The sequence below is a fragment of the Hermetia illucens genome, chromosome 4, assembly GCF_905115235.1.
Source record: "Hermetia illucens chromosome 4, iHerIll2.2.curated.20191125, whole genome shotgun sequence".
Lineage (NCBI taxonomy): Eukaryota > Metazoa > Arthropoda > Insecta > Diptera > Stratiomyidae > Hermetia > Hermetia illucens.
In genome coordinates, this window is record NC_051852.1 from 28004027 (window position 1) to 28029560 (window position 25534).

At 41.6% G+C, this 25534-nt stretch overlaps 1 protein-coding gene across 4 annotated transcripts in view; it reads left to right on the plus strand.

The window, feature by feature from the left end:
• LOC119656197 (protein sprint) overlaps positions 1–25534 on the plus strand; it is a 586096-nt gene that overhangs the window by 318179 nt on the left and 242383 nt on the right. The window lies entirely within an intron of this gene.

Below are 25534 nucleotides of genomic sequence, written 5' to 3' on the forward strand. Positions count from 1 at the left end.
CTGGTACTGGCTCTTGATTAGGATCCTAGTGGATCTTCGCTTCTTAGTCGGTCTTCACTTTTGAGGGATCCCCCGACGTCAAGGCTTTTGGGTTAGGGATATTATGTCTGGTACTCGCTACACCCAGTTTGATGACGTCGATTCCAACCTGGAAACTACTAGTTCGTCTGCCGCCTCGCTACGGGAGGTCCCTGCAGTTGCACAGTTACACAGTGGTGCTACGGCTTGCACCAAGTGTACTGCTCTCGACGGCTACTGTCTCCTGGTTGAATGCCTCGTCCTTAAATTAAGTTATGAATCGTTAGCTTGGTGCAATTGGAATGCCGGAAAACCACGGATGCTACAAGAAAGCTGAATTTCCCAGACCTGTTTGAAGATAGTCAGCTGAATACCAAAATTGACGGGGCTACTACGCTATGTATTGTATTTCGTCAAATAATTATGGATGTCTGGATGTCGTATTGCGTATTGTGGTTGCTCGGAATGATTATCCTGATTGTGCTCATTTAGAGAGACGACATCAGTGAGGCTTTGCCCTCCACCTTCATTTGCAGCAGCTTCGTGGTAATGGTTGCTCTCATATTGCTGAAGAGACATCTCAATTAATTCAATGAGAGCATATCTCAAACGTGATTACGTACATTAAAAAAGCGTTTATTAGATGAATGATTACTACGCCTGTCGTTGACCGATGAATTAGCTTACTAACTTCAATTAGCTTACTTAATTATAGATTTATTCACGCCAGATAATTCAGTAAATACCTTATGAGCTGTGTTTGCAATTGTGGTTTTTGAGTGACTTAAATTACCCCAAAACTAAATTACTAGCAAACACTCTGTAATTTTCATCAAATACAAAGTCTACTCGAAATTATTTGTTTAAAATTTTATTTACAAAATATAAACACGTCCCAAGCATAACAATTAAATGCTCGTATTCGCCGTACTAAAGGAACTTTAATTGCATCTCATAAATTCTCGCGCAGAATGTAGTGCCGAAGAACGCCTCATCCATGTACACAATTGCACCATTCTGCTCAACACCGACTGCACATATGACCCTGGCAAACAATTGCAATGCGTGCAAATTATAAGCACATGGTGCATTTGCAATGCAATAATTTCTCTTTCATTACACCGTCGCCAGTTTACGATTTTCCTCTCGTTTGCAGCCCTTAACCAGGCGCGTCCACCCCCAATAAAGGGCTCCGGCTAAGGTAAACAATGGAGGATGGGATGTTGGACCTCGTGCAATTAATATGTTGCTGCTCGTTGATAGATGGGCATTTTAGAAAATAATAATTCCACTTGTTTTTCTGGAATTGCATATTGCACCGCTGGGACTATGCCAATAGAAAAGACCACGGCCTGCACCTCGATACTTGGCGGAGGAGCTCAAGTGTGCATGCTAATGCAATTTTTTCAATCTTTTGCACATACGATGCTGGATTTATTGGGTATCCCTTTGTAGTACTCCCACGTATTTAGTATTTATATTCATAAAATGGGCTGGGTTGTGTGATTTATGCAAACATACGGTTCATGTGTGCGCTCATTATGCGAGAAAAAATTTGCATTTTCTTTTATTTAGAGCGTGACTGGAAAAAGATTCGCTTTTAACGTGCTTAAGTTGTGTGCGGAATCCTTTTTGTAGAACTGGGGACATTTAAATGGAGAATAAAAATTCTTGGTTGATCGTAATAATCGGTGCGTATGGTAACTGTATAACGAGGCGCAATTGAGAGGTTGCGGTCAAATCTTAAGAGTAATTTTAAGAAGATAATGCAGATCAAACATGTCTTTCTTCTTCTTTATTTTTCTTCAGCCTTTGACCCGTTCACAGACGGGGTCGCCTCGTCGTGATCAGCCTCGCCATTTGGCCCTATCAAATATCTGATCTGGATCAATTGCGAGACTTTTAAATCCCCACCCAACGTATCAAGCCACCGTTGTTTCGGTCGGCCTTTTGGTCGCTTACCATCAACTTCGATATACAGACCAATCTTGGCAAGTGAAATACGTGATCATACCATCAAATATGCCTCTCTCGCAATTTTTCCTCGATCAGTGCAACCCCACATCGATCGCGGATATCCTCATTTCGGATGTGATCAAAAGGTGTCACGCCACTAGTCCAAAGCAGCATCTTCGTCTCCATTACCTCAGGACGCCGTTCATTGTCCTTTATAGTCGGCCAACCCTCAAAACCACGGAGAGCAACAGGACGGACGACATTGCGGTAAACGAGGCGATCATTCCATTTTTGGATAAGTTGCTCGAGATCGTTACAGATTAAACATGTTTTTGCGCACATGATTCGTGTGACCCCAATTCTATAAGCATAAACGAAAATGAATGAGATAATACAATATATACATTTAAAGATAATCAGATATATATAAACAGTCCCAATTTTTGGCATTTATTTGCATGAAAATATTTCAAATTTGGCAACAAAACTAAAGCCCACTTTTTTCTTTTTTATTTCAGGTAAGTCAACAATACGAATTGCAGATATTTACCGATTCTCAGCATTGGGAATATGTCATAGATTTTTGGTATCAGTATGAGCTTTGCATTTCACGAATTTTCAGGAATTATGTAATGGCAAATTATAAGTTTTGGTTGAAAATTGGAGTCTAGTTTTTTAGCTACTTCTCACCTTCATTTTACAATTTTATGTTTCCATTACAAACCTCAATGGAAAGATGTATCTCAATCTTAGATTGATTGCACAGATAAATTAAAAATTGAACTATAATCCTCACTCGAGTCTTCGCTTCGCTCTCCTAGTAAGTCTTCGCTTAAATTTCACTAATTTTCCTACGGAGAGTGATCATCCCGTAATTTGGGAGGTTATAACCCACATTTTACTAATATTCATGTCACCCAACAATCTCAGGTGCATTTTCTTCTTGAATTGGAAGTTAACTTCGATTCGACGATATAGAACTTTTGACAGTCCATGCCTCCAAAGAGAAGGACTAGGTTAGCGAATCTACCTTTCGGAATAATTAAACTTGATTACATGATACCCCAGAGTGTGCCTCAATAAGCAAGAAAGGTTAGGATGAGGTCTTATGATGGAGATATTATTTATCACTAGATGAGTCTGTCAGAAGCAAGAAGATAAGCCACATAAGAAAGAATGGCATCCTCGGGAGCAGGTTTTGTTAGGGCAAAAATAAACCGCGTCCATACTTAAGGTTGCTACGCTCCTCCAGTGCTGCGACAGAATAATATGAGGAGAAGTTAGACAGTTTGCTGATGGACGCTGGAGATCGTAGCCCTAAAGTAATGGCAGACGATTTCAACTTGCGAGCCTTAAAGCGGGCACGCTGCAGTACCACGCCGGTGGGAGGGGTAGTCTGACGGATGATCAAAACCTTCACACACATTACTACCCCATCCATTTCGACATTGGAAACGGAGGAAGCAACGACCGAAGAGACACTCTCGATGAGGAGATATTTCTTCCGGACTTAGCCCCCTCCATAGCCCGAGGAAAACAGCAAAGGAAATAGTGGGTCAGCGTTGTCAGCGTTTAAGGGGGGCACGCGACCTTATAACGCCTTGACGGCATTTGCACCGCAACACAAAAACCGAATTACTGGTGAAACCACGAAATCGCAATGTTGAGACTATTGTGCCTGCGAGCAAAGAGACTGTCTTGAAGGACAAAAAGGAACTCAGAACAGCTTCAAGAAAGCTATACAGAGAAGAAAATGCGATTGTTATAAGCAACTATGCCTTGATACCAATATAAATCCGTGGAGCGCTGCCTACAGGGTTATAATGAACACGATCTGTGGGTAAAAATTGAAGCAACTGATTTACCTATTCCTTTTGCAGAAAATAATTACATAATATTTCTGCATAAGAAGGATGCAATGACCAAACAGGATGTCTTTCGATCACTGTGAGGAGGGATCTGCGGTCATATTGAAAATAAGACGGCTCCGAGATTGGATGAGATTCCGAACAACTGAGTGACAACGAACAAAGAACAATGACAAAAGCTATAACGCATCCAAGACTATTGATTAGCTAAGCTAGAGCTAATTACGCTCCCATCAAAAGTGCCTCTATTTGTGACACGAGTCAACCTATTGGCTATATTCCGAACGTGGGGACCGATGGAAGGACGTAACAATGGCTGCAGGAAAACAAACTGGAACTTCGATATCGAGACAAAGTACAAGAAGTGCCGGATGCTGCGCGGTATGACAAAAAAACCCCCATTGCGTCGGTTAGGGAAGAAGCAACCGCCAAAAATAACTTAACTCTGAAAGCTTGATTGTCTGAGCGCAGTCTGGCTTTTGCTCTGGATCCCCTTGAATCGACCGCATCAACAGCCTTCGAAACATCGCCGAACAGTGAGCGGAGTTTAAATCCGCTCTCCATCGACCCTTCATCAATTTCAAGAATTTCTTCATCACCATCAATAAAGAGTATATCTGGAGGTTTCTACGTACGCTATGCAATGGAATCCACTATCTCAGGAAAGGCGGCAAGAGTTGCCTGAGAGTTGGATGACGCAAAACTAATAAAGGAAGAGTGCAAACTTCTCAGAAAATCGTGAAGACTTGACATTATCTGGAACCGGCAGCGATAGTGCATAGGTGTTTCTGACACCCGATCCAGGGGCTTATGACACCATATATTTACTTGAACGAATTCAATCCCGACATTCTTGACTTTTCTGAAAAACACGACGTTTCACGGCACGGTCTAGCCCAGGCTATCATATGTGGAGGGAGATAGGGGGGGTGATTAGAAAGTTCGACCCTGAAGAGGCGAATCACCCAATTAATTAAACTCAGACAATAGCTTATAAAACAACACATACGTGTAAAAAGAACTTTCCACGGAAACTAGAACACTCTTAAGGGGCTAATCGTTTGTGATACAAGACGTCCGTTTATGGGGGGGACTCTTTGCTACACAATTACATAAATTGCATTATTTTCTATCAACTAGTGCATGTCAATTATCCTAGATTATTAAAATAGTCTATCTAAAAGGCGACTTGTCAGGCGTTCACGTCACTACTAAGTGGTACCCTCAAGCAGTGGCCTTTTCTTTGATTCTTATTTTGTCTTATCCAAAATATCAAAATCTGCAGACTTTCACTGTTCCTTAAAAGAATTTTTTCGGTAGAGTCCTCGAGTCAGTAAGGCACTTTGATGTTATTTACATCGACAAAGAGTCCCATATTGCCCAAATATTGACTTTTCATCTCCAACAAACCATTTGCTCAGTGAAAATATGTAATAAAGCATGCTTGAAATGAGTACCCAAGTTTTTTAAAACTGGCCAACTGGCAACTACATCCAGAATGAAAGCGCTGCCTGACCTCTGCCACCATCAAGTGGATACGGATTCTGGACTTTATAAATCCTTAAACAAAAAGGTTGCTGCGGCTAAACTTAGGCCTGAGCAAGGCGGCTTTCTCAGTCGTTATAATTCACAAAGAAGTCGTGTTTGAGAATATATATAAGGAAGCCCCTGTAACTACTTTCGGCCACATTGCTCTCAGAGTAGAGGTGAGGTAGCGTTTGATAAGTTGCTTCTCCCCTGCACAAAGCCAAGACTTTCAACTGGGACTTCGTCAATGATACTGAGGCATGACCCTTGATATCTTCTAGCCTGGATATATGCTCCCAATCGAATGCAAGTTTCCCTATGACCTAGATGGGCAGTGATCAAAGAGTCCTCAAATAAAACACTCAGCTAAGCTATTTGGTAGAGCAAATCTTCGAATCGTATGTTCGGGTCTAATATTGTGTACTATTTGTAATGACTTAGTGAAGTGGAGCTGCAGTTAGTTGCTGACGGGCCTAAGTGATCATAGGCCACTTTTTTTCTTCTGGAAAATAACATAGACACCCAATTATCCTTAAAGTGTAAATTACAATACTTTTATTCTGGAGAATTTTCGTCTAAAACACGATGGAACCTAAAAAACAATTTTCCAATTTTCGGGGCGTAAACAATTGAATCGAGGAGCTGAATTAGTCTTTTGACTCTAAAGAATTTGAGAGGTTTGTGATCTGTAAAAATAGCCCACTGCGCTGCATATACGAATGGTTCCTTTTTGAAGATAAGCTAACTGGCGTGCTTTTAAAAAGAACACCAATGTTACTAATCTTCTGGCTATTAACCTAGAACAACTCCAAGTTGGCATCGAGAGATTTATAGTCCAGGGTGAAATCCGTGTCTGCCTCAAAAATCACAAAGCAACAACATTCTTTAGCTCTTTTGTGCATTGGGGGTAGGAAGCAGGTTGATCCAAGAAATTAAAACCTCTTCTTTTGTTAGTGGTCCCAAGTTCTCTACAATTCTAGACATTTTCTGTAGAAGTTAGACATTCTGCTAAGCAAGTAGCACCAAGCTGTCAGAACTTGACTGAAGGCTATTTCATGAAAGAGCCTAGAGAGCCTCCTAGGGACTTGCTTCGTACTTTATGTCATCTATCGAAGTAATTTGGTGGTCTAAGTAGGCGTTTAGTCAACCTCCAAAGGCAGAATCGTCTTCCTCTGTACGAAAATACACTCATTGATTTACGGCTGATATCCGTGAAGCCCTGCGTGTGAAACACTAGTCTTGATTGCAATTCTGCCCTTCAGTTAGTGTCAAAGATTGGATCAATTCTGCAACGTTAAGGTCATCTACTAAAAATCTAATCAAGAAAGCTTATTCGCAATATTTAACGAGGATTGAACGTTCACTACAACTTTGAGACCATTGATTACTTCTCCTATTAAGAGTCGAAAATCACAACCGATAACAACTATGACGATGAAATTCGCGCACGGTTATTGGCAGCAAATAGAGTCTATTTCAGCTTACGAAAACTTTTTCACTCGAAGCGTCTCACCATAGGGTCAAAGCTCTTACTGTACAAGACAATGATCTTGCCAGTCCTCGTGTATTTCTTGAAGACTTAGGTTTTGAGCAAGAAAAATTGCGAACTTTTAGCCGCTTTCGTGAGAAGAATCGTCCGAAGAATTTTTGGCCCCCTACATGAAGATGGACGATTCCGTAGCCTACATAACCACAAAATCTACGATTGATACGATGGCTGTCTAGTGTGAATAAAATCCGGCTCAATAAGTTACGGTGGCGGCTCACTTAATCCGTATGGATGAGGATGCTTAAGCCCGGAAAGTTTACAAGGGCAATATCTATGCTAGAGAAGGACGACGAGGCAGACCCTACCTAAGATGATGCGATGGAGTTGGTGAGGGCGCCAGACAGCTTTTAGGAATATCGAATTGGTGGACCTCGGTGCAAAACCGGGGTGTCTGGAGTTCCTTACGAAGGCAGGTCTAGACCAGATACCAGTTGTTGCGCCGTTGATGATGATAACGTACGCTCACTTGGACGTCAGAAATTGAAGTAATTCTGTCCACACGCCTGGAATTCTCCTCCTCTCCTTATTCATTCGACTTCTTCTAAGCCTTGATCCCGTTGACTATTCTCTACTTCTCAACAAACTCGTCTGTCCCGACTAGTTTCATTCCTTTATTCCCCATTCCCCAAAACTCCTTTCTGAGTCCGTTCATATTTGCATTCTTAATAAACGATTTTTCTTATTTACTTGTCCTTGCCTTCAATATGCTATTTTCTGTCGTTGATTTCCCTAATGGACAAAACTGCCTCAACAGCCTATCTCGCTGGTGGCCTCAGAATATGTTGCAACTGAATGTATATTGCGATTGAGCCCCCTTTAATAGCAAATTTCATTTTAGCCTTCATTATGTAGATATCCTGAGTCGAGCTTCCAGAATGTCTTACTTCGTCCTTCCCTCTCCTCACCAGTTCATAGATACCCATTCCCGGTCTTACTTTTTCCCCTTTCTATTCTGTTTCGTTGATTTTCTGTGCCTAGAATGCTTCTCGAGATCGATAAGGTACGAGGTATCCGCTGGAAAGTTTGATAGACATTGGCAGGGTATACTTTGTATATCTAAAGCCATTTGGGTAACCTCTGCGGCACAGGGAAAAGTAAAGACTCATCACTAAGGGTAATTGAGGTGATTAAAAAAAAGGAGGTCGCAATCGCAATGAAAAGCAGAGCTAGTGCAAATATAAACCCTTATTCTCGCTATTACTGTTGATGAGCACAGGATATTCAAGGACAAGCGTTGAGGAATCTAAAATGTCGACTGACATGAACTGCGTTTTACTAAACTTCTGAAATGATCTGAAATAATCAAAAAACTTGTTTCTTTTTCGTTGGTGTAGATATTTATTCTTGCAAAAACCCATATTTCGGGAACCACTTGTTCCCTTCATCAGTGCTAAAAACAAGTTTTTTGATTATTTCAGATAATTAATAGTTGCAAACACCGCATAATTACACTCTTCTGAAATGATTTTTCATGGAATATTATTCTAGTTATTATAGCCAGGGAGTACCCAAACACACGACCATCAATAACCACAGTCCTTATTTTGCTTCATTTACAATTTCTCGGCTGTTCTGGATCGATGGTTGTCATTTTGGTAGCATTCGAGAAATTTTTAAGTCATTGACTGGCCTGAAATTTTTTTAAAATGTTTTCATTTGAAGTCGGCAGTGAGAAGCTGGGTAGTTATTTAGGATATGCGGGATCCTAAGTCCACATCCACATGATGGTGGACCGGACTTCCCCGTTTTATAGTCCATGGATCCCTAGTTTGGAGCATATCACTCCAAGCATTAAAAATTTAAAAAAATGACTGACAGTTTCGTCCAGGGCAGAGGCAACTCATCAGACGCTGCCTCACCTCTGCCCTGGGAGCAGCGTGACCGAAAGGCCAACAGATGGAAAAACGCTCCCTTTTATCATCGCAAAAACATGACAAGTTTGCGAATTATATTGGACTAAAACGCCAGTTGTTTTAATCTAAGCTAGACTAAAGCTGAGAAGCTAATTCATCCACGACCAAGAAAATTATACACAAGAGAAGCACATCAAGTTTCTAAAAGGCACGAAATGCCATTGAGCAGGGTAGGTACAAGGTAGCTAACTGGTCCAGGACGTTTGTGATTCATAATTGGTGTGTTAGAGTGTCTATGGTGCCTAGATAATATCTAGAGTGGATTATCCTATCCCATGTGGCAAACCATAAGCAGCCACATGGTCACACACCAATTGACTGCATCACACACACGACAGTAACACCAGAGTAAACGTGCGAAATTTTTCACGGGCAAGTGATCGAAGGACGTCGAGCATGTGCAATGCTTTTCTTCCATCATAACAATTCAGGCAATGCGCCAGCAGACGAATGTCCTATGTTCCTTTTCGAATGCAGTGCGATGGAATACTCATCCAACTACATAAAATGCTAATAATCTTCAATAAGAAACCTACCTTTAACGTCCTGAAACATACATACTTAGCTGGGTTCTTATCAAGTTCGTTTTAAACATGGTTGGCAACTTGATAAAAAGCCAAGAATGAAAGCTCCTTTGTTAGTGGTTCAAAAACAATCTAACTCCGATGAGTTGTAGAAAAACAAGTGAATAGGCACCTTTTACTGAAAGATTAAGCCTTTACCTTAGGTCAGCAATGCAATAGATACAAGTCGCCACCAAACTATATGACAAAAGCCTTTTTAGAAAGGATAATATCTTTTAGGAAAGCTCTAGTGCACAGTGAGGAGAAAAATCAGACTCTGATACAGTTGGACCTATCATATCATACGAAGCGATTATTATTTCCTTGGAATTGAAATATAAAAACCTTACTCAAACGACCTATCTTAATATCGTGATAATCATAAGCTTTTAAGCTGAATACCAAACATGATTACGCATCACCTCTTCGCCGAATAGGGGTTCACTCTCATTTTCGTATGAAATATTTTCGCCGTAAAAATTTGCAATCAATAACGTTGTTATTTTGTAGCGGTGCTAAAAAAAAGTTACAACCATTTAACCCATAAAAGAGCCACAAGCAAACGACTTCAACATACACCTCTTGGGTAGTAAATCGTTTGCATAAGAATACATATAATTTCAGATTCAGATTTTCATAAGTAGACTCCGCTCCCATGTAGATTTTAATGAGCATCTAATTTACCTTGAAATTATGAGTGAAAGTGCAGCCAGGCTGGAATTAGAAAAGGCGGGGAAAATCAAAATAAGTTGCCAAGTAAGCGAGTATGCATTAATGGTCGCTTTCTTACTATTGTAAACTGAACCATCTATTGTAGTAAATTTTGCCATTCAGAAATGCAAAAGGTGTTTGGACGTCATTATGTTACCTCTGAATGGACCACAGTTTTTGGCGCCAAAAGATTTAGATGCATATGAAACATTTTAAGATAAGTCTATGCAAATTTTGTTCACTATCTAAACAGCTCAAATCTAACAAAGCATAATTAAATGTTTTTTCGATTATGATCCAAAAAAAAGTATGTTTGCAATTTGAAGTTTTGCTTTCGGTCACACATCACAAATTTTCAATCTCGACGACACTAATTGGTTATCTAAATGCTACGTGGGCATGTGGAGACCATTCGATTCAACTAATTTGAGAGAACGGTTCGCCTACACATGTTAGTTGACAATATTTTTAGAAATCTGATTGGTGTAAATAATTTCTATGGGGCTTTGATCGCTTCAAACTATTGAATTTGGAGGAACCATGCTTCGGTTTCCAGTTTAATAATAAGTTTGTATGACTTACTGACAAAAATTATATATGGAAAACGAATAAACAAACCTTGGCCCGTTTTTTGGTGCCGCAATCATAGATTGGTGAAGCTTCCGTTAAAACCAAAACCAGAAGATTTCAAGTCCAAGTCAAATCCAGTCCCATACTTTGAAGTACTTCAATGCTATCTTTATCTTGTGAAAAATAAGATCAGTGACTACAACAATACATTGTTATATGTTGTAACAACGCCAGACTATCTTCCAAGCAAAACAAGATACTGATGACTCATAACGGACTTGCTACCTTTAATAACTGCGCTTACCTCTCTCAAAGAGGTGTTTCTAGGCCTTCAAGCCACTAACTGCCGCATTATTTTTAATCCGCATTTTTCTACACGAATCCACCTGATCATGGGAAACCAGTTTAAGACATGCTTCTGAACATCGGTCATACATAGATTGCAAGATACTCAAGTACGCAAGATTATCTAGAACTCATATCTTAGACAGCATGTTGTTATTAGAGTGCGGTAGCGAGAATTTATAGTGTTTAATGGCAGCTATGATTGTATCAAGGGGCAATTACGCTTGGTTTCGAATTATTAGGTTTATAACTGCATTTGGATAAAATGGGGAGGAAATGCTTCATTGTAAGGTGTCGAGGAATTTCCAGCGGCAAGAACGGGTGCGTAATCGACTGTACCAAAGGAAATTGATGACTGAAGTTTCCGTGATGATTTGTCAAATTTTGTTTCCGCCCTTCATAAAAGTTATATTAGATGCAATGCAGTGAACTTGAGTTTACAGTAGACAATATTAAAGGGATTGCTACTAGCGAGCGAGAGGTCCAGACTTTGCTTGGATCAGCTCTGGCCCGCAGGAAGCAACCAATTCCTGGTACCGATTTCCGGTCAAGAAATCCGTATAAGGTCCATTGAACTCCTCCACATCCTTCGGAAAAGGTACCATGAAGACCATGACCGATAACACAATGAAATAATATGGGTAACAAGATGCAACCCTGGCGGAATCCGCGTTGGAGCTGAAATTCTTCTGGGATTACACCTCGGTGAACCACGGAATACCTCTCCTGCTTAGCGCATGACAGATACAATCTCTATTGACTCTGTCGAAATCTCAAAATCGATGAAGGGCAGGTGAAGCAGATTGCTCAAGTCCTCACACTGTTCCAAAATAATTCCAAGGGTGTTGATGCTACATTGAGCCTGCTCGCTGTCGAACAACCCTCCGAGGTAATTCTTTATACCTTTCGGGGTTATTTTAGCTATTATCAGGGAGCACCAAAATCCCGAGAGAAAGAGGGGAATCTGACAGAATGGGCATATTAGAGCGATGGGTTGAGTACTTTGATGAACTGCTCAACAACCAGATCATCGGCGAGTTGGAGGTCCTGCGAACTGAAGTCGGCGGACAAATGCTGGCACCATCAAGTATAGAAGAAACAGTCCATGCAATCCATCAGCTTAAAACCATAGGTCGCCAGGAACCGATGGAATTACAGCCGAATTGGTTAAATATGGAGGCGACCAATTACACCAAGCGGTTTATCAACTAATGCTCAAGGTGTAGGACAGCGAATCAATGCCTGGCGATTGGCAACGAGGCCTTATCTGTCCCATACATAAAAAGGGAGATATCACAGACTGCAGCAATTATAGAGGTATCACGTTGCTGAGTACCATCTATAAAATATTCTCCACTATCTTGCTAGGTCAGATAGCAGTAGCAGGATCACTCTCGAGACCATTCGACATCAATAACGGTCTAAGACAAGGGGATGTCTTATCATGGGTCCTCTTTAACCTGCCCCTGGAAAAAGTGATCCGTGATGCCGAGGTAAATGCAAGGGGTACGATCCTCTTTAAGTTCATCCAACTACTGGCCCATGCTGACGATATCGACATCATGCGAAGAACGACCCGAGGCGCACAAACTGCCTTCATCTAGATCGAGTAGGTGGCGCGAGATCTTGGGCTGCATATAAATGAAAGCAAGGCAAAATATATGATGGCAATGTCAGCACCAAAAATCAACCAACCAACAATATCAAACCGCACTGGTCAAACGGGATAGATAGATATATAGATAGATAGATAGACCACAACTTTGAGACCGTCGAAAATTTCTCCTATCTAAGGTCGAAAAATTCACAACCGATAACAGCTATGACAACGAAATCCGCGCACGGTTGTTGGCTTCCTACGGAGCATATTTCAGCTTACAAAAACTACGTCAAAAAAAAAACGAAACGTCATAGGGCCCAAGGCCTTACTGTACAAGACTATGGTCTTGCCAGTCCTCATGTATTCCTGGTGGACCCGTGTACTTAGCGAGAAAAATTGCAAACTCCTGGCCGCGTTCGAGGGAAGAATCTTCTGAAAAATGTTTGGCTCCCTACATGAGGATGGACGATTCCGTAGCCTACATAACGACGAAGTCTATGAGCGATACCATGACCGTCAGGTTGTGAATAAAATCCGGCTCGATAGGTTGCGGTGGGCGGGTCATTTAATCCATATGGATGAAGATGATCCAGCCCGGAAAGTCTATAAAGGCTATATCTATAAGGCGAGGCAGACCCTGGCGTATACCGGATAGCGGTTGTTGCGCCTTTGATGATGATGATGACTCAGATGCCCTCCCCACCCCATCAATTTATCGGACTCAATACAGGTGCCATCCACTCGAAAGTCTTCTTGAAATCGATAAAGAGCAGGTAAAGTGAAGATCTAAACTCCACGCACTGTTCCAGAATTGTCTGCAGTGTATATCCAAAGCGCCAGCCTGCTATCTGTTGATCAAGCTCTCAATATATTTTTTTGATGCATTCCAGAATTATTTTAGCTGTTATCTTTGCAACGAAAGGGGGCACGCCAATACCCTTTCAAACCTCAAAACGGTTGTTCTTCACTGGAATCTTAACGACCATCTCCTTCTTCAACTCGTTGGGAAAGGTCTCGGATTCCCTAGATTTCCGTACGAGTGGAGGTAGCAGATCTGCAGCAACAGCATGTGCAGCGATAAGTAACTCAGCAGGGAGATCGTCAAGTCTAGCGGTTTTGATCCTTTTAAGTGCATTAATGGCCGAAATTATTTCTTTTTTACCTGCTTAGAGGAATAGTCTGTACCCACGTGTTACGGTGATTATCTACTCCATCCATAAGAGGGGGAACCTCACCAGATTTAATACGAGTAGGAGCCGTGGTGAAGTGTTCCTTACACCTCTTCAGCTGCTTGTCATCGTGGATGAGAAACCGACCGTTAACGTTCTTGACTGGACCATCGAAAGATTTGCGGCATCATGCAAACACTTCCATGATGCGGTACCCACTTTTAAATCATTATCTTCTTCACTGATTCGCGGACCAACGCAATATACACTTCCCTTTTGGTACGGCGCACAGTATGTTGAATTTTTGGGCATTTCACAAGGTATCCGATTTCGTCCCCATCACACCCACCATCCTCGTAACGGCCAATAGAGTTTCTAATTCCTTCCATTCATAGATGCGTTTCCATGGTTCAGCAGTAAGCCAGACCTTATGAGGCTCCTTCGGGACGTGGTGGACGACCTGCGTAGCACCCGAGAAAAAATCATTGATGGCGACCCAATGCTTTTCGATATCCTCAGGCGGCTTATTCAGTGCATCCACCGTATGATCCCAAGATAGTTCCCACTGTCGAGCAACAGCTGTATTTGGGGGGTCGCAGCTCTGCAACCTTGCAAGAAGTAGTGGACGCAAGACACAAGCGAATGTGTAGCGGAGCGATACCGGGCGTACTGAAGGAGAGCGCAACCTACCACGAGGACGATTTGAAAGAGCGGAATTACTTCACATGAAGTAATTGTTGTCGTACCGGCCGAATTGACATTTAGAAGATTGTAAAAAAAGAATTAAAATTTAGTTCATCATTTGAACAGGAAAGAATTCCTCGCAAGTCCGAGAAGTCGGCCATTAATAACCAAAAAAGACTTTTTGCGTAAAAACACGAGCAACAAACAATTGACAAGGATCCCTTTCAGTCATTCAGAACTTTCCACAACCAGTTTTTCAAATAATCAAATTCAAGATAACGAAGCGATTTTTTTACGTCGATTTTTCAGCAATCGCTGTGGCCCAGAAGGATGACGCAGTTCTTTAGAGCCTGTAATCCGGCTCCATATACAAGTACAAGGAGTTCCATATCTACGGTTCACATTTTTCTATCTACTGGAAGATCTCTGAAACGGGGCCTAAGCCATATAGTCTGGCCGCTTTCGTAAAGAAGTGTTTCGCTCGATACATGATCTTGCTCGGCCTGGCATAACGATAACGAATCGGCTGCGAAAAGTGTGAAGTCGCATGGCCAAAAGTATTGCCTCGCGATCATTAATCGATTTACGCGGTGGCCTGAGGCAGTACTTCTGAAGGACGTAACAGCGCAGTCATGTGGTGAGGCCCTCTGTCGCTAGTGGATTCCGCACTTTGGTGTTCCAGTCGTCATCATCACAGATCAGGAAATGCCATTTGAATCCACTCTCTTCTCGGAGCTCGGAAAGTTACTGGGATTCAAACGTCAGCAGACAATTGCATACCATCCGCAGACAGCCATTATGGTCCGCTAAGAGCCGTCCTGGTCATAGGTCTTGGCTTTCGTTCTGCCCTGCTAAGCTGGTATACAGGGAGAAACTTCAGCTACCTGGTAACCTGGTCCTCGACAAAAGAGACGGCCTTAGAGAGGCCGGGTCCAAATTAAAGACACACTCCCCATCTCGGCACACGCAATTCACTCCCCTGGGTAACTTGACTGATGCCCTCTGGAACCCGCTATAGCCATCATACGAGGGCCTCTATAAGGTACTAGAGCGTAGGGAGTACTCATCCAGTTTGGATGTCGGTGGCAAGCTCAAAAGGATCTCTTTGGACAAGTTGAAGCCTTTCTTCCAGAAATCAGACCAAACCGGAAGGAAACGAGAGTCGCGTTTGCTTTGACATCCACCAGCTGACCGCAGCCGAGTAACTCTGCCGCGATACCGAGCGCCTGACGGAGAGCGTAACCACGAGGACAATTTGAAAGAGCGGAACTACTTCACACGGAGTAATCGTTGTCGTGTAAATTAGGTCTTGCTGGCTGAACTGACGTTTAAAAAATTGTAAATTGTAATTGTATTAGAAACGAACTATGATTGGTTTCTAGAATGTGCGCGCACTCCTCTTCAACGGTATCGAGAGCCCTCAGAATGCTCGTTTTCCCTAAACCGAGCGGAAATTCCACCGATATAATTTGAACATTCTGGACCTACGCGAAGATGGTGGGACTCCGGAGAGTACTCCTCTATTTCCAGTTATTGTAAAGGCATTGTTCTTTTGCACCCTAGAAAGCTAAATGGTAGCCAAAGGACTTCGGCGTGAGGTCAGTCGCTATCCGAGTGAGGTCGCAACTGACGATTTGCCTCTGCCCTAGTAAGAAAACGTAAAGCCGTCTTCGCCTAATACTTTTGAAATTTGGGTGCTAAGCCTTAAACGAGGAATTTGTGGACCCAAGAAAGAGGGATTAAGTTGCTTCTCATTTGGTCCGATCCGACATCAAGTGAATACGGACTTGAAATCGGTATCCTTTAACAAAATAAAGTTTCGAAATTTACAGGCTGCTAGCCCATAAATTTCTGTCCTTCTAAGTCGCCCTTTATAACAAGCAGGAAAAACTTTGAGTGTGTTCCCAATTCCCAACTCACAGGGTCTAGGCTCTTAGGATCAAGTACCCTGATTGATTTGAGCAGCAAACCGTCTTGCCAATACTTTAGGTAAATATTTTCATATGTTCCAGAATAGCATGCACTTGCTGTCAAAGGCATATGGCTTACTACCATTTACTAGGACACGGGGCGAACAGAAGCTGGGGACGGACACTGAGTCGACTAGTTCGAAAACCAACCCTCTACTATGAATTTCAGCAGAGCAACTTACTCGATCAGAACTCAATTGAATTCCTTAGCTTGTTCAAAACTTTAAAATTTTCTAGAAAACATGATCAATTAAGTAATGGCATGAAGCGAACCTCAAATACTCCCATCTTGGGGCCCCTCTCTAACTACATACATATGTTGAACTGCTAAAGCCCGGAAATAGCAAGAAGCAATACAGAAAGAGAGTTCCAAGCTAACGCACGTTGTCATGCTCTGGTATTTTAATTGAATTCCTACAAATCAATTCAAAATCTCTAATGAAAATTTTTCGAAATCCTCTTAACTTTCCCCAGAAGCACCAAAAAACCCTTCATTAAAGCCTCATCCTCCATAATCTACCAGTTAATTACCAAAAACAATCACAAATTGGTTGCTTACAACCTCCAGACGAATTCGATCCGCACCCTATTAATCAGCTTTCATCTCTCTTTGAATCGTTCCAATAACTTTTCATCCACCACCAACAAGAGGATTCAAAAAATTTATTTCTAATTTGCAGAGACATTTTCTAACCTCCAGTCTCACTCAAAAGAAATTAATTTCTTGGGCGTTTCCGTTTCAATCATTGTTCCTCGTCGCCGGCTATTGTTATAAGAAAACTCCCAAGTGATAAGAAAAACGAAAACTCTCAGAAAATGAAAAATCTAATCGTGAAAGAATAAGAAATATCATAATCACTCTAAAAGCTCGACTCTCATTTTTAAAATAATTTTTCAAACTCCCCATTGTAAGGGATGAAAATACCGCGGGCGAGGTCTCCTCCACAATTTTCTTCGCTTAACGGATCGTTAAACATCAAGAAGCCGAACAAGCTATTAATATATATCTAAAGTGTTGGAGAAAGGAATAAAATACTTGTTGCGTTTTCCGTCTCTACCACTCAAAGAATTATTTTTTTGTTCCGCACAGGATTGAAGGTGGAAGGTGGTGGTGAATAGATGGTTGCCTGTCAAATCTCCACACTATTTATTCGTTTTTTCCTTTTCCAGGAGTCTTATAAATAGGAACAATAACAATACTAGAAGAAAAAGGAAAAGCGCCGGGATAAAAAGGAAATAACAAAAACAAAAAGTTTAGCTCAGCCGCAACAAATCTCTCCAGTCTGGAAAATTCCGGCCGGCCGAAGTGAAAGTCAGACATCAGTTTTTTTTCTTTTCGGGGGAAGTTTTTAAGGTATGTGACACAAGAGCTCCAATAACAACAGTGAGAAAGTAGGAAAGCTTTTGGGAAAATGGATTTTCATCGATTTTGTTGCCGGCCGGTAACGTGACTATGGAGAAAGTTTGCAGGATTTATTTCCGGGTTTGGAGTTGAGCGGAGAAAGTTAGAGGGGTATCGGTTGAAATCGGTAGACTGGAAAAGATAGTCGGTTTTGCCATGCTTCCTGTTTAAGCTTCTACAGATTTCCGAACACACTGAGTTTGTCCTTCCAAATGGCTTATGTAAAGCTTTACGTCGCGGATTCGTCGAGTATAGGTTCGCGAGTGGGTTTTTTCCGCTGCTCCACGGACCCGTTCAAAGATTTCCGAGTAGAGATTAATTTTTATTTTGTTAGAAATGTGATGACACACCTAAGGATACTTAACCAAATCAAACACATTTAGCTGCTATCAAAGCGCTGTGACCGGCCTCATCGGAATCGCACCCATTCTCAATGAAATGACAATAAGAAAGCATAATGAAGTTCCCATTCAGGTTTAACGTAAAACAAGTAACGTGAAGCCTGTACTGGCGGTCAGGTGAAGATTATCATTCCCAAACGAAGAACTATCGAGACGAGGGTCTATAAAGGATGTTACTGTTGAGCAAAAATTCTATCTAAACTGAAAAATGTATAAAGAAATGGTCTCTATATTGGACACCACAACACCAAGCACTGGGCTGCTAGCTGCTATAACACCAACATCAAACAATTCCTTATGTGAAGCATTACGCGGTTATCGTAGTGGTTTGACCATTCCAGTATATCAGACAGCCCAGTACGAAGATATACATTTCTTAGCAGTAGACTCAGTTGCTGGGGGAGTAGCAAATTGTTGAAGTACCGACCAGGAAAGGAAAAACAGGTCAACGTGGAAGCGTACAAGAAATTCAAGCCATTTGTTCCGCGAAGCGATAGGAAATGTTTAAAGGGGGACCCTTCATTTTTATGTCCTGGGGATACCAAGACCGGATGAGAACTCCAAAAACCACTCCTCATGAAGATCTGAGATAACAGTAGCATCGATCGTAGATGTGATCTGTCATGGATCTTCCTTCTCGATGGGGCTCGCGTTGCGAGTGTTACAGTATTTCCTTTTTTTATTTTCCCGGTTTAGCTCACGTGTCTTCTTCGGTTTCCATAGTCCTTTTGTGTTTTGCAAGTTCCAGTGCGGTACCACGCATCGTTGAAAGAACTTGTGAAGGACGGAAATGTTCAAAAGAACGTATTACGGGGAGACTTCAGTGGAGCTTCAGTATTTAGGGCGCGCGGACTTACACGGTCAATTTTACCCACTTGTTTTAAGTTTTTGGGATAGCTCTTCCTTCCATCCGAGACGGTCGCTTGACCATCACTCAATCTAATAAGTCATTGAGCTTTACTAAAAAATGGTCATAAATTTGTAGAAATGTACTCACCGAGTTTGAAGATCAATTACATTAATTTTATCCTGAAAATTATTTAATTATTATCCCGTCCACAAGAACATAGACACTTCCGTTTAGTAGTTCACGGTATGCATCTCAAGAAAGTTTCTTCCTTGTATTATAGAAATGATAGAAGATTGTGTTGTTGCTTCATTTGGTCAATCTATAGATGTGTCATTCTACTGGAGGAGCTCCTACCCAGATTAGATTAGATTACTTCCAGTTTTGGAGGGAGAAGGCAACTTATCAAATCAACAATGTGGTTCGTCCAATGCTAGCTTGGCCGAAAATGTAGCTCACGAAAAGAGTAAGATCAGGAAGTAATCAGAGCTTAACAGGGAAACCTCCAGAGTCGGTTGGTATCTCTATCTATTTCATTTCTGTTGATAATTGTTTTCTGACAGAAAAAAGGACCTCAGATGGTACTAATGACGAATTCAAAGTTTGTTATCTACGTGGTTACCCCACAGGGCTGTGTACTAGGACCGTTATCATGAAAGATCATATAAAATGATGTACCTAATCTTCCAACTTCGGGAAAACTACAACAATACTCCACTCCAAAGATACACCATTGTCTTTAGTTTCAGTGTTGAATTGATACAGAGGAAAAAACGGAAGCGGTTGTCATTACAAACTGCAGAAAGAAAACTTATGTTCGCATTGGAATGGCGAATGATGGCGGTCGATAGTTTGGAAAATGGAGAAGAACATCTGCAAAATCGCAAGTGAAGGCTATCGTTCAGTATTTGATGATCGCTGAAAAGGAATGATCCTTAGAAATATGGCGGCAACGCAAAAAGTTTCAAAAAATATTTGGTTGTACTACAGGCTGACGATTACTGTTAAGGAATGGCTTCACGGAAAGGACACGATAATTAAAATTTCACTCAGTCTCTCTCGGGGCATTAAAAACACTACGGATACTCCCACAGGCTTAAATTCAGGACTTCATCTCAATATCTTAACTACGGTAATGTCCCTGAGGTCCGAGAGAACAAGTTTATTCGCTGGCGGAAATGGGAGGAGGAAATAAGATATCTAGAGCAAACCGATGGTAGGCTTACGATCCAGAAACTGATGTAAGAAATCGTTTAGTGTGCGTGCTGACTAGATTAGGAATATAAGTGGGGCCTTTGGCTTTTAGACATATGACCGGGGTACTCTGAAGTCATTATATAAAATATCACATGTCTTACTTTAGATGCCACTGGAATATGCAACAAGATGGCCCTAGAAAACGTTACGAAGGTTATCGGTTACACGACAGATATTAGTGAAAAAGAAAGAAACGGTTCGAACCGTGAGCGTATGCAGTTGCAGTTTGGTTTTTCAAGCTTTTCTATGACTGCGCTTTTAGTCGAAACACGGTTTCGATTGTAGATTCCCATTGTTTAATTGGTTGGATGCTGATTCAAATCTTCTAGTTAGATCATTTCAAATTTGTCGCTTTCATTCGGCACTTAATTCTGGACTTGGACGGAAGCCTTATCTGATGGAATCAGCATATCACTTTCCATTGGGGGTATCTACTATTCAAATATTGTGTGTAGGAGTAGTCGCAGGTTGTATAAATTTCATGGTACAGAGGGTGCCCAGCTGAACAGAGGACCCACAGTCGGTGATAATCAGTCATTCCTTCATGCATCACCGTCCGCTGAGGTGCCATTGACCCGGGTCTCGGACAAGGCATACTGCAGGACGGACTGACCAAACTCAAATTTTATTCTACCTCTGCACCTACTGCAGATAAAGTTGGCTTGACAAAGCACGGCCATTCTTGCAAGCAGATTGCTTGCCACAAATAATAAATTCATGGAGCCTTAAACCTATGTCACCGCCGCACCGAATCTTAGAAGAATTTGAGGTTCAAAGCGGAGTCGCCAAGGTTGCATCTTGTCGTCGATATTGTCTTTTTTTTGTTATCGGTGAAGTTTTGCAAGCTGTACTGTCCAGAGGACGTGCAGGATTTCAATGAACGATGACATCTTTCTTCAAACACTGGTGACATCTATTTGCTCGGTCATCGGGTCATGGACCTTAACCAAATGTCTCTGGATTTGGAAGGAAAGCCAGAAGTGGCAGTGCGATGACGATTGCATTGCTGGCTATGTCATGCAATGGAATCCACTCTTCCAAGATGGTCGACGGGTGGGCCGCCCAATGAGCACTTAGCACAGAATAGTAGAGAAGTGCGGCTAGTCCTGACGGGAGGTGAAGTTTATTTAAGGTAACCGCAAACGACAGCGCGTAAATGCGGTTGACGTGCAATTCCCCACCTATGGTAAATGGAAATCATATATGTTCTACTCTTCAATTAATAGAAAAACATCAAATCAGGGAGTTTCTAACAGTATGGTTTGGCCGGTAGTGAAGTCAGCATTGCGCATCCAATCTAGGATAACATCGTCTAATCCTGAGATAATGCCAACTTGTTGGTCATGATCCACTTGCCAGCCGAGTTCAATGTTCTTTAGAAACTTTCCAGGAATTATGATATATGGTAGCATTTAACAATCGTTGAGCGATTAAAGGGTCTTGTGTGGGAAGTTAACCTGGTCTACACGTTGCAAGTTCCACTTGAACATCTCAAATCCATTCTCCTCGAATTCATTTACAATCTGTGTTTTCTAATGCAACGCCATGAATTTCTAGAACGAAGACAAAGTATTGCATAGTCGGGTCAACTTAGTAGAGCCACGTCTATTCAAGCACATTGATTGCGTTAGTAAACGCAACTTGCCTCTTTTACTTTCTCCGTATACATCAAATGCGGCCTACCATATCTACCATGCATAAACAATAAATAAATAAATTTCAAAAGAGGATCGGATCATTCTTCTCATGGTCTTCCAATCATGTCAAACAATCATTCTCATTATTGTTAAATATGGTATGTATATATGTTCATTCCGTAGATAATCTTGTACAACAAATCTTCACTGAACCTACAGAAATTGACATCAACATTATTTTTTCCCTCTTTGAATACAGAATACCTATCACTTGCGGCAGTATCTAGCCAAAAAGGATTTTCTAAAACCCAGAAGTTTGTACGCTTTTCCGCTCATAGCTGAGCGGTTATCGTCTATTTGTCAGCAGATGCCTTGGCGAGGCGGATAATAGATGCCTTCCGTAAGTTATGCAGTGTAAACTGTTCTACTAAAGCAGAGAATATTTCTGTGACTTTAGCATTGGAAGGCCTCCAATGTTTAAACATGCGCCGTAGCATTAGCCGGAAAATATTTTTTTTTCAATCGTGCAGATTTTTTCCGCACTAACATGTGATCTCCGTGTTGATAGCTCAGAATTTCATAAAAATCACTCCATATACACTCCCTATTCATGATATCGAACGCTTTCTCAAAACCGATGAAGAGCAGGTGAAGCTGACAACTAAACTGCTCTAAGATCGGTAAGATGTTGATGTTTTTCAATGCAGGAAGATGCGGAGCTGAACCCAGCCTGCTCTCTGTCGATCAAGCTTTCGAGATATTTTTTGATGCATTCCGGAATTCTTTTAACTATTATTTTGCGACGGCAGATAGTAAGCTGATACCACGCCAATTGCCGCACTTAAAACGGATCCACTTCTTTGGGATCTTGATGATCATTCTCTCCTTTCACTCTCTGGGAAAGGTCTCGGGTTCCCAAGATTTCCTTACGAGCGAAAGCAGCAGATTTGCAGCAACTACAGATGCAGCGATAAATAACTCTGCGGAGAGACCATTAAGCCCAGCGGCTTTACCCCATCTGAGTGCATTCATGGCCGAAATGATTTCTCTTCTGCTTGGAGGAAGAGTCCGTATCCACATGTTACGGAGACTAGCCATTTCATCCTCACTAGATGCGATACGGTTAACAACTATGGTAAAGTGTTCTTTCCACCTATTCAATTGTTCATCATCGTAGATGAGAATTCGACCGTTGATGTCGTTCACAAGACCATCGAAAGATTTGCAACCACATTCAAGCTCTTTCGTGATGCGGTATCCAGCTCTGGCCAGCGGCCACGGGGTACATTAGGCTGAACTTTCGAAATTTCGCTCGGTATCGGAGTTTGAGCGCGTCACGCCCGCCATCACTCGCAGCGGTTAGTAGAGCCTTTAACCCCTCCCGTTCATCCATCTGCAGTCAACCAGATCTTATGACGTGGTCGACGACCTACGCAGTATCCGAGAAAAAAGCATTTTTATGGCCGTTCAGTGTTCAACGATATTTTCAGACGGGTTATACTTAGTATATCCGCCGTCCGATCAACAAGATAGCTCTCCCACTGTCTAGCGACAGCTGGGTCATGTAAGCGGTCGATATTGAACTTAGGGGGTCGTAGCTCCCCAACCCTGAGAGAAGTGGCGAACGAAACATGCAAGCGAACGTGAGCGACTATCAGATGTTGATTCCTTTCGAGGCCGATATCAGCACCTCTCTTGTTGCGCACATCCAAGAGACAATTCCTAAACCTACTACTGATCGCAAAGTGGTCGATCTGATTGCTCGTACGTCGTCTGTCACATTGAATTTCAACTGACTTTATGGCAAGCTCTGTGCTCGAACAATGTGTCACCAATGACGAGCCAGTGGAAGTTGCGAAAACCCGAGAACCTCCTACCATTACCATTGAGGTCGTCAAGACATGACATATCCGAGTTCTCAGATCCCACCTTCGCATTCAGATTACCCATCACTATCACAATATCACCTTTAGGAAACCTCCTCTAGACTACGTTTAATTGCTTGAAGAAAGCATCCTTTCCCGCTATGTCAGAAGTCTACGTTGGTGTGTAGTATTGTGCAATTGTGATGCTTCTTAAGATGGACCGAAATCTTGTAGTTAGAAGTCTGTCAGAGACCCCAGGTGAAGAGAGCGCGGTTTCCAGCAGCCATCAGAAGCAACTCGACAGAATCACGTCTGCCATCACTTTGCTTTCCAGAGTACAAAAGCACATTGCCGCAGGAAAGAGGATAATACTCTCCAGAGTTGTCGAGGAGAGGGCGCACATTCCAGAAATCAATCAAAATCCATTTTCAATAGCAAAAGGTCGTTACTGTTATGTCAGTCCCTATCCGAAGCGTTGTTGACGTTTCGATAGCAATGAAGTTTCAAAATTTGCAGGTTGCCAACAAATTTTTATCCCTTTTAGTCGCTTCTTACAGCAAGCAGGAAAAGCTTTGAGTGTATTCTTGGAATTTTGGAAAAATTGAAGGAAATTCAACTATTATTAACAATGTTAAAGAAGATCAAAGTGGTGTATTTCACATGAATTTATCGCAATCTAAGACGTGTGTGATATCACATATAAGGCGAACGGTGAAGTTTGATATATCAAGGAATATTTCGAATTTTTAGCAATATAGAAATGGAAAACGCATGATTTTTCTCATAAGATGAAAAAAAAACCTTTATACCCAAAGCGTCCAGCTTGCGGAATTCCGTCTTTTTCTTTGGTAAATTCAGATAATTTTACACGTTTAATTCTAAGGAGATCAAAAGGTGACTTAGGTACCGGTGTGTTCCTACTTTTATGCATTTTGGAGAGTTTGGGGAATTTTGTTCACCTACATATATCTCCCAACACTCCTAGCCTTGTTTGTCTGTCTGTCCATCTGTTCTGCTATTATTCTACGACACACTATTCATTCGGGAATGCTTGTACCTATTGACAAGAAATTTGTCGAGATTCAGGTTGTGTGCAGGAAATGATACGCTTTTACGTTGAGCTTGACAGGATTCAAATGAAAGGTGTTCATTAGTACTTTCTGGTAGTAGTATGTCAAATAGTATCGCTTCATGTGGCAGAGCCTATTCTTAGAAACTGTCCAAATGAAAGGTCTCAAAAAGTTAGAAAGACACCCCCAAATTAAATGTAGGGCTGAAGATACAGCACCACCATCCAGATATCTGCTCAAATGAATCTTCGAAGGATCTTTGCTAGCTTCATTCAAAAAATACGACGCATAACATATAGCTTGATACTGGAAAGTTTTGTGGAAGTCTTGCTAACATTAACAAAGTTAAAGTTGATTGCAATTGTACTTCTTGTATGAATTTGTTGCAATTTATGACATCATATAGAAAATGAACTGGTTGTGCAAATAATGGTCGAAAATATCCGTGTAATGACATTATTGATCGTACTTTCCCGGTGATTGTCATGAAACCATAGAAGATATATAGAACATCAAAATAGCTAACCAAATCCCAGAATTCGCCTATGTACATCTGAAAACACCGTACGCATATCTGTCCCAGAATGTATTTTCCAATCTGCAAAAGCTTTG